The sequence below is a fragment of the Delphinapterus leucas genome, chromosome 15 (assembly GCF_059928025.1).
Source record: "Delphinapterus leucas isolate spDelLeu-1000000601 "Yukka" chromosome 15, BTC_Dleu_Yukka2, whole genome shotgun sequence".
NCBI classification, from domain to species: domain Eukaryota; kingdom Metazoa; phylum Chordata; class Mammalia; order Artiodactyla; family Monodontidae; genus Delphinapterus; species Delphinapterus leucas.
In genome coordinates this window covers 15,732,779-15,746,688 of record NC_143143.1, presented here as the reverse complement: position 1 = coordinate 15,746,688, position 13,910 = coordinate 15,732,779, and the positions used below count along the sequence as shown (strand labels likewise).

General features: G+C 42.1%; 1 protein-coding gene across 1 annotated transcript in view; it reads right to left on the bottom strand.

Moving 5' to 3' along the window:
• Positions 1-13,910, bottom strand: part of BCL7C (BAF chromatin remodeling complex subunit BCL7C) — a 38,911-nt gene that overhangs the window by 7,823 nt on the left and 17,178 nt on the right. The gene's annotated exons all lie outside the window — the stretch shown is intronic.

Sequence of the window (13,910 nt, the reverse complement as noted above, 5' to 3'; positions counted from 1 at the left end):
ACTAAGTAAATGGATGGCCATTGTCCAACCTGTAACGATTTGAGCACCCTAAAAAATATGACGATCGTTATGCTTAAGGGAAATATCTGGGAAAGGCTGTGAGACCCTAAGCTACCCCAAAGTATAGTTAATATCAAGTCTTCAAAAATGTAGTTGTACTACCTTTCTTAGATAAAGAAAGGTGATGAGAATAGATATGTATAATCTTGATGCTTTTTATAAGTAGGAGAGTGTTAATATACGGAAATTTTGTTCCTTCTATTCTTCCTCTATTTATAAGGCATAAATATGAACTCATTTCTATCTGTGCAAGGAGAAAAGAATAGACCAGGGAACTGTGAGTCCAGTGACCCTGGAAGAACAGGGTTACCATGACTGGACAGCACTGATGGATACATATAGTAACCAGGTAGGAAATTTCAACGCTCTATTCCTATAGGATGATATACCCATTTGTCCTGATGAGAACTAACTTAAACACACTGTCTCATTTCCTAAGAGAGGACACGCGAAGGAGCTTTAAAAAATACCGATCTACAGGTCTCATCAAAAAGATCCCTGGATTCTATGATAAGCGATTAACATTCAGGCTATATAAAGAACTCCCACAATATAAAAACAATAAAACAAACAACCCGACTGAAAAATGGGCAAAAAACTTGAAAAGACACTTCTCGAAAGAACATACACAAACTGACCAGCAAGCATATGAAAAGATGCTCAACATCACTAATTATTAGTAAAATGCAAATCAAAACCACGAGATGCCACCTCACACTCATTAGGATGGCTACTATTAAAAAAAAAACAACAGAAAATAAATGTTGGTGAGGATGTGGAGAAACTGAAACCCTTGTTCACTGTTGGTGGAAATGTAAAATGGTGCCACTGCTATGGAAAATAGTATGGTGGGCCCTCAAAAAAGATCCAGCAATTCCACTGCTACTGGGTATATATCCAAAAGAATTGAAAGCAGAGTCTCAAAAAAAATATTTGAACACCCATGTTTATAGCAGCATTATTCACAATAGTCAAGGGATAGAAACAACAGATGGATGGATAAACAAAATGTGGTATATACATGCAGTGGAATATAATTCAGCCTTGAAAAGGAAGGAAATCCTATCTGACACATGAATTAGCATAGGTCCGTACTTCTGGCCATTTCTCATGCCGGACATAGTCAACAGCCAAAACGCACTGCTCAACGTTCTGTCCACCGTGAGGACTTTTCTTCACCACTGTCCTCCAGGTTCACCCAGCTGGCGGGCGGGGGCTGTAGCTGTCCACTGTCAGGTCATAACGGCCTATCAGCCAGACCCATCTGTAAACAGGCTTGAGTCTTCATCAGTCAGCTGGGTGTAAGGGACACCCCAGAAAGTCATAGCCAGTGATTGAGGGAGAGAAGACCATGCAACAGGAGCCACCTGGTCCTGTAAATAGCTCGCACCTTCTGGACCTTTCCAAGCCTGGTCTCTTATATCAAGTTATGATATAACTTGGTTGGGTTGGTCAGACAACACTCCATTCATGATGAGAAGCTCAGGTTGCATGGTCACCTGATGTTACCTCGTTAGGTGGTCGGTTCCTACCAAGTCCCAATAGCAAGCCAGAGACTGTTGCTGAAAAGCAGAAGAGTTATCTATAGAGAAGAGCCTACACTTATCAAAAGTCCTATGAGTCTGTGCTTTGATTCTGCTTTTGGTGCTTGCTGGAGTATCACTGGCTCTGGGGGATCATAAATACCAAGAGATAGGGCAGCTGTAATGCAGCCTGAACATGTCACAGAGCCTCCTCTTGCTCTTGTCCCTACTCAAAACTGGCACCTCCCAGGTGACTCTATCGATGAGATACACTGCCTCCAAAATCCAAATAGGCCTACCAAGCACTGGGCCTCTTTTAGGGGGAGTAGGTTGTATGAGGAGCAACTTGTCTTTCACCTTGGAGGAGATACCTTTTCATACTCTAGGCCACTGCATCTCCAGAAACTTCACGGAATCTTTAGTGGGGCTTATCTCCCACTTTCTAGTTTGCATATGTCTTATTAGGGCAATTAAAGTACTTGTTACTTGCTGCCCATCAGATCCAGTAATGTTGTCAATATAGTGGACCAGTGTGGTGTTTTGTGGGATGTTAATGATTAAGATCTTTGCAGACTCTATTACGGCAGAGCCCTGAGGCCACCTGAAGTTACATGGTGGCCTTGCCAGCTAAAAACGAAACTGCTCTGGTGGACCTTGCATACTGGTATGGAAGAAAAACCAAGTTGATAGCTGCATACCAAATACCAGGGGAAAGGTACTAAATTTGGGACAGCAGCTGCAATTGGAAGTGTCACCTCATTAAGTTCATAAAGGTCCACCGTCATTTTCCATCTGACTCCTGCACAGGAGAGACTGGTGGGTTAAATGGGTATGTGATAGGTCTCACTACCCCTGCTTCTTTCAATTCTTTGGCATGAATCTCTGCACTTCTCCCAGGGACGTGGTATTTTTACTGGTTTGCTGTCTTTGTAGGGAGTGGGACTTTCACTTAGCCCTCCTTGCCATATTGGTCCCCAGTCTGTGGGTCAGAGACCCTATGTGGGGATTCTGCCACTAAGACAGTTTTCAATTTATTGCCTCTCAGCTCCAAATTCAGGCTCTAGTATCTGCTCTGAGATACTGGACTGGACTGTTTATGCGTTTCTCCTGGCAGTTAAGCTTTGTCAGTAGAGGGCGCTAGAGGGACATTGAAAGAGGAAGGGGATGCTTTTCCTGGCTCTGGTCCTGTCGAGGTTTGGTTTTTTTCTTGCGCTTGCTGCAGAGTTTTGCAGGGGCACATCCAGTGGTTCCCTGCCTTAGATGTGTGTGAGTGAGGAGTCCTTTGAGGAGCTCGCAGCCCCCAACTTGCAACCACCTTGCCGCACCCTCTCTACTCCCACGTGGTCACCACAGACCCCAGACCACAAGCTGACTTTGCAGTGAGTGGACTCTTGACGCTTCAGACTTCTTTTGCACCTCACGAGGCTTTCTCTAGCACTGATCTCCGGCAGAGCAAGCTTTCTCCAGCACTTGACTTTGGTAGCAGTCTGGTTTTCTCCAGCACTCTGCTCTTACCGAGTGCACCTTCTCTAACGACAACAGTGCTTGATTCTTGGTGCGGCTTTCTCCAGCACTGGGCTCTCCCTGATTATACATCTGGCTCTTGACTGCACAATAGTATGACTTTATACAGTGCTTGATCCCTGTACTGGCAAAGCTCTCTCCAGCACTGGGTTCCTGTACAGAACACTTCCTACAATCTTGGTTCCAGCAGTGCTGGAACCCCATGAGGGCAAATTTCATGCATGACATGAAATTTCATGCATGACACCCCAGAGGGCAAATTTCCAGGAAGTCCCATTGGTGAGGCAGTCAGCGACTTCTCTGCCATGCCCTTTCAAGTGAAGTCTGGATCTCAGCCTGGTGGGAGAGGACTCTTCCTTGGGCTCTCTATCTCAGTCCTAGAGAGAGTAGCTGATCTTAACACCTCTCTTTCTGTATTCTTTAGAATTGTCTTTAGCTCTAATTAGCCAATTCCCTATTATTCCAATCCCCTGTTAATAACTGTTTATGTTAAACTTTCCCATTGTGGCTTCTCTCTCCTGGTTAGACCTTGATTGATATAATAATTGGTACTGGGATGGCCCCAGGAGAAAGACTCACAAAGATGGGATTTTGCAATGATATGGTCATACCCTTGAGTTTGAGCACAGTGCTGAGCTCCTAACCAATGGGAAATGGGATGCTAGCAATCCACGGTATGCAGTGGCATCACAGTTAATCAAACTGTTGCCTGTGGTTGATTGTGATGAGATGCCAACTGAAGCTCATGCCTTGGGAGCCCAACTGGCTGCTGCCCTTGACTCCTACAGCAGTAGTAATGACTCAGACCTGTGGTGTAGGATGGATTCTTTGCAGTGCACTTGGGTGATTACAGAGAGAAAATGACAAACTCGGGTCTCTTCACTTCCAGCACAGGTCACAATCTGAGAACCAGGATACTTACATGACAGTCCTAAAACTATCTTTTAATTATGTAGACCCAGGGCTGATATTGCTAAAAGTCAAACACAAAATTTAATTGTGTAAGTTGATGATTTATAAGGACAGTTGAATTCACACCCTTATCATATCTGTCATGGGAAAACTAGGGTATCAATCAGGAAAGAATAAGGTCCAGAAATTCGCAAGGGTGCATCTGGCTGGAATCAGATGAAGCAGACAATATTGAACTCCCAAGTCATTCTGAGTCTCCTTTGCCGGTGGAAGTAGCTTGCTCTGCTGTGTCTCATGAGACTAGCTGTTCTCTGTCTGAAAACCCTGTGAAAACCTCACCTGGGGCAAATGCCTTCAAAGGGGGTGCTCATTCCACTCAAAATTCACCACAACTACCCTGTTGCCTCTAAGCCTTTAACAAGGGTCAAGTCTCAACACATTTCAGGAAGACAGGTACACACCATGATCCAGGAAGAAACAGCTTACACATCAAAAGAATAGCAATACATTGGCAGAAACCTAAGGGGTGTGTGAGAATGGATTCTAAGGGTGTTAGACCAATGAGGGTAGAATATAACACTAGATAGGGCCACATTCACTTATATGGGTGTATTTACTAAAGATCCCAGATTATTTAATGTGCTAGCTCACACACCTGAAGTTGGCACTGAGAAGTTATTTGGTTAGCTGACTGAAATTTAGTGAAGTTGAGATACTAGAGTTCTCCTGGCATCACATAGAAGAGAGAATCCAAAGGCTTGGGTGATAGACTGATTTATCATGTGTAATCTGTCCACTGTAGTCAGTGAGAGGACCCAGAGACAATTCCTTTGCTAAAACACTGAAGGGAGCATCTCCATGCTTGAAAAGCTCTCTGGTTATTCTTCTTTGTAGGCCAGGTATGACTGTAGGGGGTGTCACCATTTATTTGGACTCCCTGCTATCGGTGGGTATCATGGGATCCAGATAAGGTGGACACATTAACTGTAAAGGGCAGCAGGGACCACCAGGCAATCTGATTTCCTGGCTAGCAGAGATCTTTGGCAATGGTATTTGTTCACTGTCCCTAGCAATGAAATAAATGGGAAACCTACTCCACAATTGTTGGATTTATTTCCTTCTTGCCCTTCTATCCAGTTATTTCATCCATTATTGAAAGTACAGTATTAAAGTCTCCAACTATTATTGTTGAATTGTCTATTTCTCCCCTCAATTATGTCAGGTTTTGTTTCATGTATTTTGGGGTTCTGTTTTTAGGTACTTATATGTTTATAATTATTATGTCTTCCTGAGGGATCAACCTTTTTATCATTATAAAATGTCTTTTGTCTCTAGTAACAAGTTTTGTTTTAAATTCTGTTTTGTCTGGTAATTAGTATAGCCACTCCACATCTCTTATAGTTGCTTTTGCATAGCATATCTTTTTTTATCCTTTTACTTTCAACCTATTGATGTCATTGATTATAAAGACAGCATATAGTTGGATCATGTTGGGTTTTTAAAATCTATTCTGCCAATCTCTATCTTTTGACTGCAGTGTTTAGTCCATTTACATTTAATGCAATTGCTAATAGATAGGATTTATATCTGTCATTTGGCTATTTGTTATTTATAATTCTTTTCTTTTTTGTTCCTATGTTTCTCCACTACCACTTTCTTTTTGTGTTAAATATTTTCTAGTATTCCATTTTAATTCCCTTGTTGTTTTATTCTGTTCTTTTGAGTTATTTTTTAGTGGTTTCCCTGGGAATTACAATTAACATCTTTACTTAAAACAACCTAGTTGGGCTTCTCTGGTGGTGCAGTGGTTAGGAATCCGCCTGCCAATGCAGGGGACACAGGTTTGAGCCCTGGTCTGGGAGGATCCCACATGCCGCAGAGCAACTAAGCCCACACACTACAACTACTGAGCCTGTGCTCTAGAGCCTGCGAGCCACAACTACTGAGCCCACGTGCCACAACTACTGAAGCCCATGTGCCTAGAGCCCACGCTCTGCAACAAGAGAAGCCACCGTGATGAGAAGACTGCACGCCACAATGAAGAGTAGTCCCCACTCACTGCAACTAGAGAAAGCCCACACGCAGCAACGAAGACCCAATGCAGCCAAAAATAAATAAATAAAATAAATTTATTAAAAAGGAAACAATCTAGTTCATGTTAATGCCAACTTAATTTCAGTAGTATATAAAAACTTGCTCCTATATAGCTCCCTTCTCTCACTCTTCCTTTGTGCTATTATTTTTACTTTTAAATTTATTTATTTATTTATCTTTGGCTGCTTTAGGTCTTCATTGCTGAGCGTGGGCTTTCTCTAGTTGCGGTGAGCAGGGGTTACTCTTCGTTGTGGTGCGTGGGCTTCTCATTGCGTTGACTTCTCTTGTTGCGGAGCATGGGCTCTCAGTGCACGGGCTTCTGTAGTTGTGGCTCACAGGCCTCTGTAGTTCTGGCTCGCGGGCTCTAGAGCACAGACTCAGTAGTTGTGACGAACGGGCTTAGTTGCTGTGCAGCATGTGGGATCTTCCCGGACCAGGGGTCACACCCGTGACCCCTGCATTGGCAAGCGGATTCTTAACCACTGCACCACTAGGGAAGTCCCCTTTGTGCTATTACTGTCATACACGTTACATCTTTATTTATTATAAGCCCATAAACACAGTTTTACAATTATTGCTTTTTGCAGTTGTCTTTTTTTTTAATTACCTTTTTTTTTATTTTATTGGGGTATATTGTTTTACAATGTTTGCAGTTGTCTTTAAAATATAAAAATTATAAACAAAATATATTTATACTGTCTTTTCTATGTACTTACATAGTTTCCGTTATTGATGTTCTTTATTTCCTCATGTGGATTTGAGTTACTGTCTAGTCCTTTCATTTCAGCCTGAAGGAGTCCCTCTGAATTTCTTGTAAGGTAGGAACAAATTTGCTAGGAACAAATTCTCTCCATTTTTGTTTCTCTGGGAATGTCTTAATTTCTCCTTTATTTTTTTGAAGGATTGTTTTGCTGGGTATAGATTTCTTGGTTGACAGTTTTGTTCTTTCAGCACTTTGCATATGTTATCTCACTGTCTTCTGGCCTCCATAGCTTCTGATAAGAAGTTAGCTGTTGATCTTATGGAAGATCCCTTGTACATGACGATTTGTTTTTTCTCTTGCTGCTTTCAGTATTCTCTCTGTCTTTCAACAGTTTGATTATGATATGTCTAGATGTGAATCTCTCAGTTTATCCTACTTTGAGCTTCTTGGCTGTGTAGATTAATTTTTTAATTAATTAATTTAATTTATTTATTTTTGGCTGTGTTGGGTCTTTGTTGCTGCGCATGGGTTTTCTCTAGTTGTGGCAAGCGGGGGCTACTCTTTGTTGCGGTACACGGGCTTCTCATTGCAGTGGCTTCTATTGTTGTGGAGCATGGGCTCTAGATGTGCAGGCTTCAGTAGTTATGTCGTGTGAGCTCAGTAGTTGTGGCTCGTGGGCTGTAGAGCGCAGGCTCAGCAGTTGTGGTGCACAGCTTAGTTGCTCTGTGGCATGTGGGATCTTCCCGACCAGGGCTTGAACCTGCGTCCCCTAGGTTGGCAGGTGGATTCTTAACCACTGCACCACCAGGGAAGCCCCGATTAATTTTTTAAAAAATCAAATTGAGGGAAATTATTTCTTCAAATACTTTTTTTCTTTTGGCTGCGTTTGGGTCTTGGTTGCTGCATGTGGGCTTTCTCTAGTTGCAGTGAGCAGGGGCTACTCGTAGTTGTGGTGCATGGGCTTCTCATTGTGGTGGCTTCTCATTGCAGAGCATGGGCTCTAGGTGCGAGGGCTTCAGTAGTTGCAGCACGTGGGCTCAGGAGTTGCAGCACGCGGGCCCTAGAGCGCACAAGCTTCAGTAGTTGTGGCTTGTGGGCTCTGAGAGCAGGCTCAGTAGTTGTGGTGTGCAGGCTTAGTTGTTCCGTGGCATATGGGATCTCCCTGGGGCAGGGCTCAAACCCGTGTCCCATGCATTGGCAGGCAGATTCTTAACCACTGCACCACCAGGGAAGTCCCCAAATACTCTTTCTGCCCCTTTCTCTTCTCTCCATCTGGGACTCTCATTATATGTATATTAGTACATCTGATGGTATCCCACAGGTGTCTGGGGGCTCCATTCCTTTTTCTTCATTCTTTTTTCTTTCTATTCCTCAGACTGAGTAATCGCAATTGACCTGTCTTCAAGTGTGTTGATTCTTTCTTCTGCCAAGTCAAATCCTCTATTGAGCCCTGTTAGTGAATCTTTCAATTGTACTTTTGTACTGTTGAGCTCCAGAATTTCTATTTCTATTTGAGATATATATATATGTATGCATGTGTATACACATACATACATGCACATTTTTAATATAAATATAATCTTTCTATATGCTTATTAATAGTCTCTGTTTGGTGAGACATCATTCCCGCACTTCCTTTTGATTCTTTAGGCATGGTTTCCTTTAGTTCTTTGAATATATTTATAATAGCTGATTTAAAGACTTTGTCTGATAACTTCCTCAGGGACAGTTTCTTTTGACTCCTTTTTTTCCTTTGTATGGGCCATACTTTCCTGTTTCTTTGCATGTCTCGTAATTTTTTTTATTGACAGTGACATCTTAAATATTATAAGGTGGCAACTCCAAAAATCTGATTCCACCCCTCCTCAGGCTTTGTTGTTGTTGTTGCTGCTGTTTACGAACTTTCCTAGATGAATTCTGTAAAGACTGCATTCTTTGTGCATGGCGACTGAAGTCTGTGCTCGATTAGCTTGCTTAGTGGTCAGCTAACGATTGGACAGAGATTTCCTCTAATGCCTTCAACCAATAAATTTCCTAGCCTTTTCTGAGGGGCTCTGTGTGTGTGTGTGTGCGCACAACACTGCTTTAACTTCCACTTCCTGCTTGCACAGAGCATCAAGGTCAGCGAGAGGTAAGAGCTTAGGGTCTTCTCAGGTCTTTCCTGAGTGCATACAGCCCTACTCATGCTTGTGACCTTATAGGGATTCCCAGGAATGTGTCACGGCTTTTCAAAGCCCTCTATGGATATTTCATTCCCTAGTTTTTCCTTTTAAGTTTTTTTGTGTTTTTTTGGTCCAGCCTTTTTTTTTTTTTTTTTTTCAATATTTATTTATTTAGTTGGTTGCACCGGGTCTTAGTTGCAGTAGGTAGGCTCCTTAGGGAGTTGCGGCATGTGGGCTCCTTAGTTGTGGCACACGAACTCTTAGTTGCAGCATGCACGTGGGATCTAGTTCCCTGACCAGGGATGGAACCTGGGCCCCCTGCATTGGGAACGCAGAGCCTTAACCACTGTGCCACCAGGGAAGTCACTAGTCTCTTTTTTTTTTTAAGTTTTTATTTTTTAATTTTTTGGCTGTGCTGCACAGTTTGCGGGATCTTAGTTCCCCAACCAGGGATTGAGGTCCAGCCTCTCGTTACCCCAAAACTGGTATCACCATCTCAGGCTGCTGTGATATTAAACAATGGCCACTGATTGTTTTAAACTAGGGATGTTTCAACATATCCCTAGGGATATGGCTGTAGCACAGGGAGAGTTCTGAGTCGGGTCAAATAAAGACAAACTCTGAGAATAGAGCTTTTCAGAGAGCTACCAAACAGAGATACTTCTCTGGGAATGGAGCTGTTATGAAGATTCAAACCTGTTCCCCCTCCTGTGGCTACTAAGCACTGGTTTTCACAATTCCTTTAGTTGTGAGGCTTTTAGTTTTCAAGGTTTCTGTGAACCTGTGAAGAGGAGAATGGGACTAAGGCAAGTTAAAACTGCACAAAGTTCACTGTTCTCACTAGGGCACAGCTGTTTTTCTGGAGTAAATGCTCCTTGGGTTGTAGCTAGGCTTTGGTTAATTTTCAGAGTTCTGAAAAAGCTTATTTTGACCATTTTAGCCAGAGTTCTTCTTGTCTTTGTGAAGGAGTGACTTTTCAGAGGTCCTCACTCCACCATTCTGGAAGTGTTTCTCTTCTGCTTGATCTACAGGAGAAACCCTAGGTCTGGTAGCCAAAGTTCTGATTTGAGTTGTCACAGTGGAGAATCATAGCCTGTCACTAGTTCGCAGACCCAAGTCAATCACAGACCTAGAGCCGCTTATCTGAGGGTGGTGCTAAGTCTCCTTGAGGAAGGACCTTGTACCATCGCTGCAAGTATTCATCGTAAGTCTTTCCCTAAGCCTTCCCCAAAGGGACCTGTGGCCGTTTTACTAGGGTGTGCACTGGGTAAAAGGAACTATCCAGACCCTTCATGGGTTATTAGACATTGGCTCTAATGGACACATTCCTAGGGACCCAAAATGCCACTGTGATCCACCAGTCAAAGTAAATGCTTACAGCAGCCAGGCGATAGATGGAATCTTAACTCCAGGCCAATTCAGTGGGCCTAGGTGGCCCATAGACCCATTCTGTGGTTATTTCTTCAATGCCTGAATTTATCATTAAAATAGACATACTTGGTAATTGGCACAGTCAGTAATGAGAGACTCAAAGATACTGGAAGAAATCTTACAACACATCAAAAATACAAGGGAAAAGAAATCATACCATTAAATGTAAATTTGAAGGACAGATCCAGAAGACTTAACACACAAATAATAGGAGTCCCCAAAGGAGAGAAAAGTAACAGGTGGAGAGGGAAATGTGAGTCTGAAGATTAAAGGGCTGACATGAATGAAGATAAACATCTAGACATATCCTGATGAAATTCCTAAATTCCAGAGGTAGAAAACAACAACAACCACTACAATTTGCAAGCTTCCAGATAGAAAGACTAGGTTACTTATAACCTAGTCAGACTAGTTTAAGACCACCCATCTGCAATCCTATGAGCTAGGAGACAGTAGAATACAGACTGCTAAGAAAAAAGGAATGTAACCCAAAAATCAAAGCAAGTCATCGTGTCACTTCTCAACCAGGGCAAAAGAAAGACATCTGCTAGCCTACAAGATTCAGTGCATGGATCATGTGCATGCCTATCTGAGGGACGTGCTCAAGAAATTCTCTCAAGAGTGATTGAGAGCTCATGATAATGCAAGAGGAAGAGATGGGGTAGCAGAGGTGAGCAACGAACCTTGCGATATATATAGTTCGGTTTAAATGGTAGGAGATAGACTGGGAATTTGTGCTTTAGGTATTAAGTAAGGATTCTTTTGCAGAAGTCATGAACTTTAATGGAAAACCTAATAATAGATTAGAACAAAAAAAAAAAAACCCTGTAAACTATCTTAGTAAAACTCCAGGAGTAGGGAGAGTGGGGAAGTCAACAGCATTCTAAAGGTATCATCTTTCAGGAGATTGTGTTGGAATGGGCAAGTAAAACATTTTGGTGAAGGAGTAGGATTATTTAAGAATAATTTAAGAATTATTTTAAGAATAATTAAAATAATTTAAGAATAATTGTGATTGCTAGGAAAGAAAAGATAAACACTAGCAGCTTAATAAAGGGCAGGGTGGATGGCAATAAATAGAAACTTGACCAAGTCAACAAAAGTTAAAAAAAAAAGCAAACAGGAAAACATTAATGAAAAATAAATAGTAAATGTAAAATAAGGTAGAAAGAAAAAAGTATATTGTTTATTACAATAAATATGAACAGACTGATTAACCTATTATAAGGCAGAAACTAAATGACTTTAAAATCTAGCTATAAGCAATTTATAGGAAACACATAAAGTGACAAAAATGTTTCAGATAAATGGACAAAAATTTTCAGGCAAATGCAACCAAAACAACAAGATTGAGGGAAGAGTTCTTGCCAAGATTCTGGCAATGTTTATTTCTGGTTCTGGGTGGTGGTTATGAGGGTATTTTGTTCTATAATATCATGTTAAGCTATTTCTCTATGAATGTCTATTTATGATATTTCATAACTGTGATAGGGAGAATAATGGCCTTTGTCTAATGTCCTAAAATGTCCACATCCTAATCCCCAGAACCTCTGAATCTGTTACTTTACATGGCAGAAGGGACTCTGCAGATGTGATTAAACTGAAGTCCTTGAGACAGGGACATTATCCGGGATAATCCAGGTGGCCAGTGTAATCATACGAGTCCTTAAAATTGGAAAACCTTTTCTGGTTATGGTCAGAGGGAGACGTAACTGTGGAAGAATGGTCTGAGAGATGCAACATTGCTGCTCTGAAGAAGGGGGAAGGGGACCACAAGCCAAGGACTATGGAGTTCCTCCGGAAGCAGGAAAAGGTGAGGAAACGGATCCTCCTCTAGAGCCTTGGAAGGAACACAGCACTCCCTACCCCTTGATTTTAGCCCAGTGAGACCCATGTTGGACTTCTGACCTCCAACACTGTAAGATAATAAATCTATGTTATTTTAAGCCACCAAATATGTGGTAATTTGCTACAACAATAGAATACTGATACAACAAAAAAAAAAGCCTTAAGATGTTTGCCTTCCTGTTATGACCTCTACTTCATCTTCCTTTTCTTTTCAGCTTCACTCTTTTTAAAATTTTATCTTATATATATTTTTGGCCACATTGCGTGCCTTGCGTGGTTCTTAGTTCCCGGACCAGAGATTGAACCCAGGCCCTCGGCACTGAAAGTGCAGAGTCCTAACTACTGGATTGCCAGGGAATTCCCCCAGCTTCACTCTTAAGCCAAACTTCCTCCTTGCCCATAGCTTTGTGAGTCAACAGTCATGGGGAGAGAACGAATGGAAAGAGCACTGAGCTTCAAGATAAGGAACCAAAGTTGTAGTTCTAGCTTTGCACTAACTTGCTGTGTGACTCTAAGCCAATTGCTTTCCCTCTCTGAGCCTATAACGTTAATTATTTTAATTAACAAAAATTATATATTGAACAAAATATTTAGCTAGATGTTGTTCAGGGGTATAATACTTCCCCAGTCACAAAGTCTACTTATCCAAACACTTAAATATGTGAATTTACTTCTTTCTGTTCAACTTATAGGCAACTCTGAGGATTTCAGATCCAGTTCATACAAATTTCAAATCATTCCTTGTTATGACCTCGGGAACTGGAGCTGTAAAAATTAAAAAGGCAACAAACATTCCATAGAAGAATATCCCTCTCAGAGGGCATGCTACCTATCCCAAAATAACCCACAGAAAGAATGAATCCTAAAACATTTCAAGAAAATAAGGAAGGGTATATAGAATATCCATTAATAGAGGAAGTAGTTTAAAAATATTTAAAATGCCACTCTATGCCTATTCAGTAACTTTCAGTAAAAGAAAAAAATATGTAGGATTTTTCATAGGTTTATATATCCCATGTAGCTGCTGAGCATTTATGGTGGAGCCTCACAGACACCTGGGACATTGGTCATGCCCTTTGAGACCCACGGAAGTCATGGGGTCCCTGGAACGTCCTTGTTCCTTAGAAGTGGCACATTCACTCCCAGCACAGTGACCCCACCAGACTCCTGATATGGGCTCTCATGGCCCCTGCTGTTTCAGTTCACTGTTTCTGGGTCTGGCTTTCAAACTTCCCAAGAGGTTAGATCTGATCAGCTGGGTAGGCATGATCCAGTCGGGCAGTATTTCCAGGCCCAAACACCCCCCAGGCCACCAGGCCAGCCTACAGGAGTCCACTGGCGTTCTGGGCATGACCTTTGCTGTGGACGCTGCCTGGTGAGTTACAGGATGACCACCGTCCCTCGGCCCTGCTAACTGCATGCCTGTAGCGGCCTCAGAAATTATGACAATCAAATCTGCCCTATGCTTTTCTGAATGCTCAGGCCCCACTGAGAATCACTGTTATGGAAAATTGGGTTCAGATGCCAATTCCTGGGCCCATTGGGGATTTGAGAGGAGGAAAGTGAAGTGTCATGACATTTGCTCAGATGGGATTGCAGCTGCAGCTGCCATGTGAATTAGGAGGACACCTCTCTAGTACAAGGTCTTGAATT